Here is a 12,291-nt window from a genome sequence, read left to right as displayed (position 1 = left end):
TTAAGCACTTCAAAAAATTGATACCAAAATACATCTCTAAGTATCTAAATTATTGCATTAATGCTCTCTCTTTAACACTTAAATGTTAGACAGAAGCTGCCAAACATGATTATTTGGGTTTAAAATTTTTCTGACAAAAATTAAACAGCAAAGCAGTTCTTACTGAAACCATTTCTATGTTTAGCAGTAGAATCATGTTGTGAGCACACTTTTCTGTTGATGTTTTTCTCTGATAAGATATAAAAGACAGTTTTCCATTCAATCAAAAATATACAATCAAAGCACAATTAAGCTAAACATGTCATGACACACTGATGTAATACTGATAAAATCCATCCTGTGAGATCCCATAAGCTTCCATTGAATAAATTAAGGCAAATCTCTTCAATTAAATTAAAATATATATTGGGGGTAAATGCCTTAAAGGAACACGACAGTTTTTCAGCCACTCTCAGTAAGGTGCCACGCAACTCACCAAAGGATCTGGCTTTGCATGATGAAGGGAAATTATTAGAAAAATGAGAACATACACATAAAGATCTCAAGCATTTTTTCCTAGACAAGTTATAAAAATATGGAAGTTGATCTTATAGTTTATGCAGGAACCAAAAAAGAGCAGAAGGAAATGATAAGTAGCTATTTGAGAAGGTTTGGTATGTAACAGAGTGGACAGTCTATCTATGTCAAGCTTTACTTTTAATTTTCAGTTGGAGACATAAAGGGGTTTAAAACTCAACTATGATAAAAAGAATAAAGAATGAATGGTCATTTAATGTGAAAACTTACTAGAAAAACGAATCTATCAGAATCTTTCTTTTTTTTGGATATTTTCCAGACATGTTCCAGATGAGAAATCTTAGCAATTGGAAGGACAGTTGGATGGAAGAATCTAAATATTGGCATGTTCGTGTTACTCGGCATCAGTTGAAATGCAGCAGCTGTTGAGAGGTTTCAGCTGAAATTAGCAAGCTGGCATCATTTCATCTTTGAGGTAACATATTTAAGCCAGTTCCTGAAACACAGTAGCCTGAACAAACAAGGACCATTTACCCACTTCACCCCTACTTTGAAAGAACATTAAGAATCCTAACACATTTTATTAGCGAAGTCATCCGAGAGTGCTACCTAGAGGGTCTCTCCCTGGGCAGACATACATTTTCCCTCTTCTTTTCTTAATTGTAACACAATTTAAGACTGTCTGATATTTCACTCTGATGCATATAAGAATTTACACATTTGAAAACTTGTAAAGGTGTTTGTATGAAGAGTAAAATGTTGTGAGATGTTAAGACAATATTAGTTCAATAGATTAATAATGTCATCTGATGAGAGAGGAAAAAAATAGACTATTAAGGATCAACCATCAAATTTCACAGCTGATTTACTATTTTTAAAAAGGAGCTCATAAAGTCTTTTCCTAGGCCAATGTCTTCAAGAGTTCTGCCTAACTTCTCTTCCAGCAAATTTAGTGACTCTTTTTTAATATTTAGATCTTTAATCCACTTGGATTTTAGTTTAGTGCATGGTGAAAGATAATGGTCTAGTTTTAATCTTTGGCAGGTTGAAATCCAGTTTTTCCTACACCATTTGTTAAAGAGGCTATCTTTCCTCCAATGAGATGGTTTGTTCCATAGTCAAAGATGAGGCAGCTGAGTACATCTGGAGTTGTTTCTGTATCTTCCAATCTAATCCATTGATCATCAGGTCAGTACCATGCTGTTTTTATTACAGTGGCTTGGGCTTTGTAATATAGTTTCAAATTGGGAATTGATATATCCACTACCATGTCTCTGTTGCCTAGGATGGCTTTTGCTATTCTAGGTCTTTTCTGGTTCCAAATGAATTTTTGGATTCTTTTTTCTAGGTCTGTGAAGAATACTGTTGGAATTTCAATAGGCACTGCATTGAATCTGTATAGCAGTTTTGGTAGTATAGCCATTTTCACTATGTTGATTCTTCCTACCAAGGAGCAGGGGATATATTTCCACTTTCTTATAATCATCTTTGATCTCTTCTTTCAGAGTGCTATAGTTTTCAGAGTAGAGGTCCTTTGCTTCTTTTTTTTTTAGATTGATTCCTAGATATTTCATTTTTTTGGGATGCTACTGTGAAAGGAATTGTTTCCCTAACTTCTCTCTCAGTGAGTCTGTTTTTGTGTACAAGAAGGCTACTGATTTTTGAGTGCTGAACTTATATCCAGCTACTCTGCTGAAAGTGTCAATTAAGTCTAGAAGTCTTTTGGTGGAATATTTTGGGTCTTCGATGTAGAGTATCATACCAGCAGCAAATAATGACAGTTTAACTTCTTCCTTTCCTATATGAACAAATCCTCAGTAGTGTGGGAACTAGCAGAAAGAATCAACAACTGGGATCTCATCCCATTAAAAAGTTTCTGCACTGCAAAAGAAACCATCAACAGAACTAAAAGTCAACCTACAATGTGGGAAAAAAATTTTACCAGCTGCTCTTCAGACAAAAGACTGTTATCTAGAATATATAAAGAACTCAAAAATACCAGCCCCCCAAATATAAAGACCCAATTCAAAAATGCGCATCTGAAATGAACAGACATATATCAGACAAAGAAGGAAAAGCAGCAAATAAATACATGAAAAAATGTTCAACATCACTGGTCATTTGAGAGATGCAAATGAAAACAACACTGAGATTTCACCTCACCCTACAAAGAATGGCTGCTATCAAGAAATCAACCAATAACAAATGTTGGCGGGGTTGTTGGAAGAAAAGAACCCTTCTCTATTGTTGGTGGGAGTGCAGACTGGTGCAACAACTATGGAAATCAATATGGAGATACCTCAAAGAACTAGGACTAGAGGTACCATTTGACCCAGCCATCCCTCTGCTGGGTATCTCTCCCAAAGAATTAAAAGAATCATGTCGCAGTGATATATGCACACCCATGTTTATAGCGGCACAGTTTGTAATAGCTAAAATTTGGAAACAGCCCATTTGCCCATCAGTTGGAGACTGGATAAAGCAGATGTGATTTTTTAATAAAATGGAATACTACTCAGCCATAAAAATGAGAAATTAGAGTCATTTATAGGAAAATGGATTCATATTGAGGATACACTCTTAAGTGAAATAAATAAGTCACACAAGTGTAAATATCAAATAGTTTCTTGGGGTGAAAAACTCTAATGGTACATAAGATCCCAATGGTGTAATTCACAATGTGAAATAGAAAGAAAAGGGCTAAAGGTATAGGGGAAGTGGGGAGGGTAGGGGAAAGGAAGTAAGGGAAAAGAAAAAAATATGAGAAAATGAAAAAATGGAAATAAAGTATTTGTAAATAGGGAAGGCAGGAGGGAGTGAAGGGAAGAGGGCAGAGAAAAAATGAGAAGCAAAATATGTCATGTAAAGGTACAATATCCCAATGATGAATGTAACTGTACTGTATACATAAAATGTACCAATAAACTCAATGAGAAAAAAATTGAAAAGTAGCTAACTTTACAAATAAAATAATGAAATTCAAGCTTTTAATAGATCTTAATAGTAAAGTATTGAGCTGGGAGTTGGCTCAGTGGTAGAGTGCTTGCCTAGAATGTTTAAGGCCCTAGGTTCAATTCCCAGTGTTAGTAAAGAAAGCAAAAATAAAATAATATTAAAATTTTATTTAGTTTAACCTTATATATCTTTTATGAATGGAGAAATTCAACATTTAAAAAATATTCTACTCAAAATAATTCAAAGTGTAACATTTTTTCCAAACCAATGTGGCCAAGGACCCCGAGTTTTTTTTTTTTGTCTTGTGTGTTCTATCCCTGAAGCTGAAGAAGCTGGCAAGTTGGATATATGAGCAGGAATCAACAAAACAAGCAGACAAACAAAACCCAACTTTCTCTAACCATATGGTAAGGAATAAGAATCTAACAAAACAAAATAATATGTAGATAATAACCACTCTTGCCAGACAAAACACCATCGAAGAGGGTAAGGTCCTATCATTTGTGACAGTGAAGATGAGTGAGGACTCAGTCTTCCTGCATGTGAAACTTGTAGCAAGTGAGTGAGGGACCCAGATTTTTATCTTTCCAGGGCACATCAGGGTCAGTGTTTCTGACACAGGATCAAGATTTGGCCTGGTAAATTGTAAGGGTGTTCACCACCCAGAGCACTCCTTGGTTTCAGTAGAAGCCATGTGAAGAGAGGAATTGAGACATTCCCACACCTTTTAGCCAAGGAAATATTAGTGGAACCTAATGAGGAACCTGGACTTCCACTCCTATCTAACAGTAAGAAGGCAGCACCCTTATATTTAATCATGAAATTGACTATCAAAAACTCCAGACCCAAATAGTTTCACTTGCAAACTATATCAACTGCCAAAAGTGTTAATAATACCAATTGCACCATAACACTTTCAAAACCTGGAATAAGAAATAATTGTCACTCACAATTCTCACTTCTGTTAAACAGTTGCACCAACACTTTCAAAACCTGGAATAAGAAATAATTGTCACTCACAATTCTCACTTCTGTTAATAGATATTGTACAGGAAGAGAAAATTATAGACCATTATCCTTTTTCTCCATAGAAAAAAAATTCTGGAAAAAAAAGAAAAAAATTCTGAAAGAAAATATTAAGATCAAATAATATATAAAATATTTATGCATACTGATATATAAATATTTATAAATGATGCCATAACATGACTAAATGCAGGGGAAAATCCCATTAACTATTTAAATGGAGACCAAAAGTCCATTTTCAACCAACACTCATTAATGATAAAAATCAATCGAAGTCTTCCATGAAAGGCCTTTACCACTCCAAACAAACATTATATTAGATAACAAAAGTTGAATTGTTTTAAGATAAAGAAGGAGGAAAGTACTCTTGCTCTCACTTTTAATATTCATAATGTATTGGAGACTGTGACTATTGAAGTATGACAATAAAAATAAACAATGTATACATTTTAAAGGGAAGAAATCGCAAATGACATTTATGGCAATCTTAAGGAATTAGAAAAATAATAATTAAAGCTGGTAAGTGAGTTTAGCAAGGTCTGAGAGTAAAAAGACAATATAAACCAGTTATATTTTTTCATAGCAGTGTCAACTGGAAAATTCAATTTTAAATGTTAAATTTTCAACTTATAATGCAAGCATAAAGCAGAAAATACACATTAAAATATGACATTTAAAATAAAATTTTAAAATAAATTTAACTGAAATTTGCAAAGCCTTTACACTGAAAATGAAAGAATAAACATTGATGAAAAAAATTTAATAAAAATTAATGTAAACATATAACATATACGCATTGAAAAACCCAACATAACTGAGACATATCAATTGCCTCAAAATAAATCTAGCTGGACCATAGTGCCAATAGTAGGACTTTATTTGCAGGTTACTTTTCTAGGAAACAACAAGACAAATTAAATATTTTGTGCAAGACTTGGTTTTCTAATATAACCATAGGTATATTAGAAAAGAATTCTGGAAGAGTTACATTGCCTAATTTAAAAACTTTTTACATTGTGGTGCTGGTTTAAGCATAGACAACAGATTGCAGGGGCTGCAATATGATTACGCCCAAAGTAGGCTATAAAGTATTAACTCCATAATTAGCTTGTTTATAGAAGTGAGTCCAGTCGAAGCTTAATTGCCAAGGTCAGAATAACTCATACCAAAATTCTGTTCCCACAACTAAACTCTTGTAAATAGAAGGACAATGTTCTAACTGCAACCATATATTTTTTGTCTATTCTCTTCCTAATTTGAGAATGCTTAGTCTTGTCTTTTATGAGCCTTGCTTACATTAATTTTCATAGAAACCATACCACTATGTATCCCCTCACATTTTCCTGCACTTTCACATAGCTTATCTTTTTCCTAATTGATTACTAATAAGAATGAGTGGTTTGAGCTGGCTAGTGCCTTTATTGGTTGCAGGGGCATTGAGTTGGCACCCTGCTTTTTGTCTTTCTTAGTTCTATCTTTTAGTGTATTTTTTTCTCAAACCTGCATTGTATACTGAGCAGAAAACTGGAACCTAACTGCAGGGGTCTCCAGTAATAGATTAATTAAATAAAATAGAGAATCCAGAAATAGACTTATACTTAAAAGATAAATTCTTCTGCACATGTGCAAAAATCATTAAATAGAAAAAGCAGAATTTTTCACCAGAGGTATTGAAAATTGAGCATTCATTGGGGAAAAAATATTGTTCCTACATCACACTAGTCATAAATATCAAGTTCAGATTCATTGGATGCTTAATCATAAAACTTCTAGACTATAGTGAAGAAATTCTATTACCATATTGTATGCAAATATTTATTATACAGAATATAAAAAGTATTTAACATAGAATTTTTAAATGATAAATTAGATAAATTAGATGAACTTCTGTTCATCAAAGTATCCTATTGAAATATTCAGTATTTTAATTATAATAAAATTTTCTCAAATTATATTAAAATTTTCTCTGACAATGAAGTTACATTAAAAATATCTATAATATAAAACAGACGCAAAGTATAAATAAAAATAGCAAAATAAAGGATAGATAATAGAAAACAGGGAGATAGCTCTTTTGCCAATGGCAAAGATATCAATAGATGGAAAGAAGGGGGGGATGAAAAAATAATTAAGATGCATTATAAACTTGTACCAACTCTCCACAATGAATGTAATCATTACATTCTGTGAACATGTATAAATAAAAATAAAAACTAAAAAATGATAACCTAAAGAAATATTGGTCAAAATTGAATAAACATTTTTTAAAAGAAGAGATATGACATATGAATGGCTAAGAAGCACAATAAAATTAAATATTATTCGTTAAGGAAGTATATATTAAAATCACAATGATATAGTACTACATATGCAGAAAAATGACACAAAATTAAAAAGATTAGCAATGCTAAAATTCATGTACACTGCAAGTAGAGGTGTAAAAATTTTACAACCAATTGAACTTTCAATATGAAAATATACAATGTCTTATAAATTTAAATACTCATAGTAGTCATTGTTCCACTACAAACTACCTGATATCCACAATTTAAGAAAAGAAGGGTTTATTTTGATTCATGGTTTCAGAGGTTTCAGTCCATGATGATGATTTTCTAAGGCAAAAACAGAGCTGCTCAATTCATAGCTTCCAGTAAGCAGAAATCAGGGGGAGATTGAGAGGAAAAAGCCATCAAACAGAAGAATCATCAAAGTCATGTCTTCAAGGTCCACCCAGGCACACCCAAAAGTGTACTGACTAATCTAGGAATTTCTCAAGCCAGTCAAGTCAACAGTCAAGATTAAGTGGCACTATCCCCCGGAAGACACAGATGGAAAATAAATCTGTCTTTGTTCTGGGCACCACCGGAGAAACCCTCGAAGTACTCTTAAAAGAAATCCTGGAACAGAACCTGTTTTCCAAAGCCACGCTCATTGGCCTGAGGAAACTCAACTTCGAGCAGGAAACTCATAAAAACGTGCATCAAGAAATGGTGGACTTTGAAAAGCTGGATGACTATTCTGCCTTTTAAGGTCATGTTGGATTTTGTTGCCTGGGCATCACCAGAGCAAAAGCTAATGCGGAAGGATTTATTTGTGTTGACCGAGATTATGCGCTGAAGTTGGCGGAGCTGGCAAAAACTGGAGACTGCAAACATTTCAACTTGCTGTCTGCTCAAGGAGCCAAAAAGTTATGCAAATGTTTCTATTTACAAGTCAAAGGAGAAGTACATGTCAGGACTGAAGAATTAAAAATTGATCATTACTCAGTATTTAGGCATGGAGTTCTGTTGTGTGACAGGCAAGAATCACACCCAGGTGAATGGCTGTCTGGCTAGGAAATTCTTTGGCTCCTTACCGAACTCTTGGGCCAGTGGCCTTTCTGTGCCCATGATGACTGTGGTGAGAACAATGCTGAACAGCATGGTGAGACCAGGCAGCAAGCAGACAGAAGTCCTGGGAAACAAGGACATCCACAACCTGGGGAAAGCCAATGACTCTCTAAAGCCATGACCAAGCTGCGAAAATGGTTTTTTCCTGAAAATCTCAGCACTACACTAAATCTGCACTCAGGGTCTATGACAGTGTTTGTGTACTTTACCTTTGTTGTTCCACTCTTCTCAACCCCGAAGATCCAAGAAAAAGCAACAACAACAGCAATGACAACAAAAGATGAAGTGTCGCAATATTTGTCCAAGAAAAGTAAAAATATATTTGTACAAAATATTTGTAAAAGATTATCCATGAAAGGCCTGCTATTTAGCCCAGCGACACAGGACCTGCCTGTCAAGCGTGAGGCCCTGAGTTGGATCCCCCACCCCGCCGGTACCCCCTCCAAAAAAAGATTATCCATGCAGTGCTATTGACAATAACCTCAAGCTTCTATCAACAAGAGAATGGATCAAAAGATTATATTAAGTTTGGGATCGGCATATAGCTCAGTGATACAGTGCTTAGCTAACATGTGAGTCTCTGAGTTCAATTCTCAGTACAACAGAAGCATTAAAAAATTATAAAATAAAAATTATATTAAGGTTTGACAGCTAAGCAAAAGAAGCTAAATCAATATAAATTAATTATAAATATATAATATAAATGCAAATATGTACCATAAATGCAAATATATATACTTAAATTTATATAAAGTTCAAGAATAGTCTAAAAACCAAAAATTTCAGATAAATACGATCAGTTCATGGCTCCCTGTGACAAATGAAAGAATAGTGGACAGATTTACTGGAAAGGAATAGGAGGAAGTTGCCTGGGGGAGAAATTGGTACATCCCTTTCTCAATTTTGTATAGCAATATTTGAGCATTTCATTGTATATAAATTTTATCTAAATAAACAAGAATTGTAAACAAATAGTTAAGCAAAAACTGGGAAATAGATACAGGTGCAGATAAAATGGAAAAGGCAGAATGTTGTTAAATTTTTGAACTTGGTGATATTAACATATTCATAATCTGCTTAGATGTATATGTATTTTAAAATTTCAACCGTAAAAATGCAGAAAAGAAACCTATTGCAAACATGACAGTAAATCTTATGAGTTAAAAATTATTCCTTTCAGATTAGAAATAATGATACCTAATATTATTTTGCTGCAGGGAAACTCCTGCCTCTTCTTAACTTCTAGTGACGATTTGCTAACAATGTCTGATATGTCTTGGACTGCAAGTGTGTAATTCCAGTCTCTAGCTTTATAGTCAGTGGCATTCTTCCTGCACCTCTGTCTTCACATGACATCTTTTTAGAAAAACACCAGTCACAGCCACCCTACTCCAGGATAACTTTATTTCATTGACGAATGACCCTATTTCCAAAGAAAGTCACATTCTGAAGTATTTAATAGAAATTAGAGTTTCATCATATCTTTTTGGAGGGACACAATTTAACACATAATAATGACAGCATGCTTTATTGTCTAAACCATGGACATTACAGAGGATTCTTATGTATAGTGATATGTTTTTACTTATCAACTTCTCTCTGAAATAGATTTAACTTTATCAAACTTATTGGGAGAAACATTCAAAAGACAAACAGCCTTACCTATATTGTCTCAGCTTTTACTGTGTATATATTGCATAGGATTTTATTTATTTATTAACACTGTATAGTTAGTGATATATTTAAATTTGCATATGAGACAAATCTGGAATGTATCGGTATTTGGATGAAAAGGTGCAGGTCTTTCAAATTGCAAAATCCTCTATTTATTCACACCACTAACTTTGTGTAGTGGGTAATGTTATCTGGTTTTATGTATGAGGAAATTAGAGGTTAAATAAATCACTCAAGATACAATAATTGGAATGTTCCTGAGTATGGATCCTCTTTTCCACATCTTTCAAGGTACGAAAGATGCTTTCCTCGTTCCATAAATTCTCCTAGTTCTCTCAGTTAACACACTGAGGTGTGGTGAGAAGGCCTTCTTGAGTTATGTATCATGTTCTTCTCCTGATAATGTAGGATTTCTTCATTACAACAATGTGTATATCTATTAATATCTATTAATATTGTATAAAAATATAGAGTTCTATATCCTATATTCTATAAAATATAGAGTCCACACATAATATTGATATGTGTTGTCAAAGTTTCGTTGTGAAGGGTCAAATACGAAATATTCTATACTTTATGGGCTTCATATTTTTCTCTCAGTTCTGTCTTTGTAGCATGGTGCTGGCTACAGAGAATACGTAAATAAATTCGTAAGTTGCATTTCAACAAAATTTTATTAGTGGGCACTTACATCTAAATTTCATATCATGTTCATGTATCATTGCTATTACTCTTATAGTGGTTTTAAGCATTTAAAAATATAAAATCCTTTCTTATTTGGTAGGTCATAAAAAAACAAGCAGCAGGGTGGATTGTTTTCTGGGTGATAGTTTCTAATCCTGGCATGTGTTATATTATGAGGAAGAATTTCCCTCCAACATCTTGATGCACTCAAATAGAAAGTTTTGGGAAGGTGACTGAACCATGGAGTGCTATTGCCAACTTGCTGTTGAGAGTAGGGATCTGACTGGAAAAGGTGGGTCCCTGCAACTGTGGAAGTTGAAAAAGATTAATTAGTTGTAAGGCTTTAGCTAGGGGGACAGCACAGGCTGTAAAGCTTGAGTACTTGTTATAATCTATGCAATGAGGATGAAAATAATGAGCAGCATAAAGGAAAAACAAGGTTGCTGCCAATACCGCCAACAGATACAATACCAGCTATTTACAATAAGAATTTAACAGCCAGAAGAAAGAAGGATTATAAACCAGGGAAGCTGTTTCTATTAAGATGATTACCATTTTTAGGGAACTAAAATCATTAACACATTCAAGCACGTTTGTTGGTTTTCCTCTGTGATAAATAAATTTGCAGCTTAAATTGTTTCATAATTTTCTAATTTTTACATGTCATATGAAAGTTATATTTTATGTTAAAAAATAAAACCTCTCCATGTTGTAAGGACAAATAAACACTACAAATAAGAGGCTTAACCCACTCTATTGGAAATAAAGGCAGAGTGCATTTAATCTAGAAATATGATCTTTATAAGTATTTTCTCCTCTTCTTGAAATGTGTATAAATCTTTTACAAATTAAATAGGCTTCTTGGCAACTTTATAACCCAAGAATGTCTTTCTCATAGAACTGGGAAACATTTCTTCAAGAGAAATAATATACAGCTCCCTTTTCCTTTTTTTTTTTTTTTTTTTGGACACAGGGTCTCACAATGTAGTTGAGACTGACCTGGAACTCACAATGTAGCCCAGGCTGGTCTCCAACTCACAGCGATCCTGCTGCCTCAGCCTCCCAAGTACTGGGATTCCAGGCATGCGCCACCACGCCACGCCCACAGCTCCCTTTTCTATGGGAAGGTAGAGTCCTAATCTTGGTGAGTATCTTGCTCCAAACTATGAAGCAACTTCTTGTCTTAAAGATATGAGAACTTTGTCTTTTCCCTGGATAAAGCCAGGGAACTAAGACAAATCCTCATCTAATTACCACACAAAGTAAAAATTATCTATTTGTAATAATTGGCAGTGCGAATCCTATTAGTAAAAGACTAGCTATGCTGTATCTTGAGAAAAGGCATGACATGAGGTAGACTACAACTGCTTAGCTATAAAAAAAAAAAAAGGTTGAAATTCTCTGTCTTGGAATCTCTAAGCAAGTGGCCTCTGAGTTATATCACATTCTAATTCATGCATATTCAGTAATAAGAGCACTTTCTTTTTCTACTATTTTTGCGAAAAGGGGTTTTACATTTTTATTTTTAATTATATTGCCCCCACAATATTCATTTTCCTACCTTTGCATTTTTGACCTGGTATTCTTTTTTAACTTGGCATTTGGGAATTTATCCACTAGTAATTATAATGAATGAGGTTGTCATTAAATTTTCATAACATTTTAAAAAATTTTTATATTTCTTGTAGAGTTTTTTATGATTACACATCCAACACTTAGGAGAAAAGGGCAAGGTAAATATCTTGTTTATAGACTAAGATTATTAATTTTTGATAGTGGGAAACATGTAGCTTCATAACCTTTGAATCTTATGCTTAAAATCTATTCACTAACTCAGAGATCCACACAGCCTTCCTAAGAAAAGCCTACTGATTTTCTGCTGGCTTTATAAATATTATTGAATGAAGAAATGGATATTAGAAATGTGGGAATTTGCAATAGAAGCTAAATAACCTTGGTCATCAGACAGTATAATCAGATTCCATAAAGTTGTAATCTACTGTGGTTTCCTTGGGGTTCCAGAGATTTCTGGAGAGCCTTCTGTGGG

At 33.8% G+C, this 12,291-nt stretch overlaps 1 pseudogene; it reads left to right on the top strand.

Moving 5' to 3' along the window:
• The first annotated feature begins 7,325 nt into the window (after positions 1 to 7,325).
• On the top strand, positions 7,326 to 8,007 carry LOC104847998 (annotated as a pseudogene).
• The last annotated feature ends 4,284 nt before the right edge of the window (positions 8,008 to 12,291 follow it).

This window comes from Fukomys damarensis, unplaced genomic scaffold (genome assembly GCF_012274545.1).
Source record: "Fukomys damarensis isolate Sample0158 unplaced genomic scaffold, DMR_v1.0_HiC HiC_scaffold_4, whole genome shotgun sequence".
Classification (NCBI taxonomy): domain Eukaryota; kingdom Metazoa; phylum Chordata; class Mammalia; order Rodentia; family Bathyergidae; genus Fukomys; species Fukomys damarensis.
Note: the sequence above shows the minus strand (reverse complement) of the source record. Positions and strands in the feature narration are given on the sequence as shown.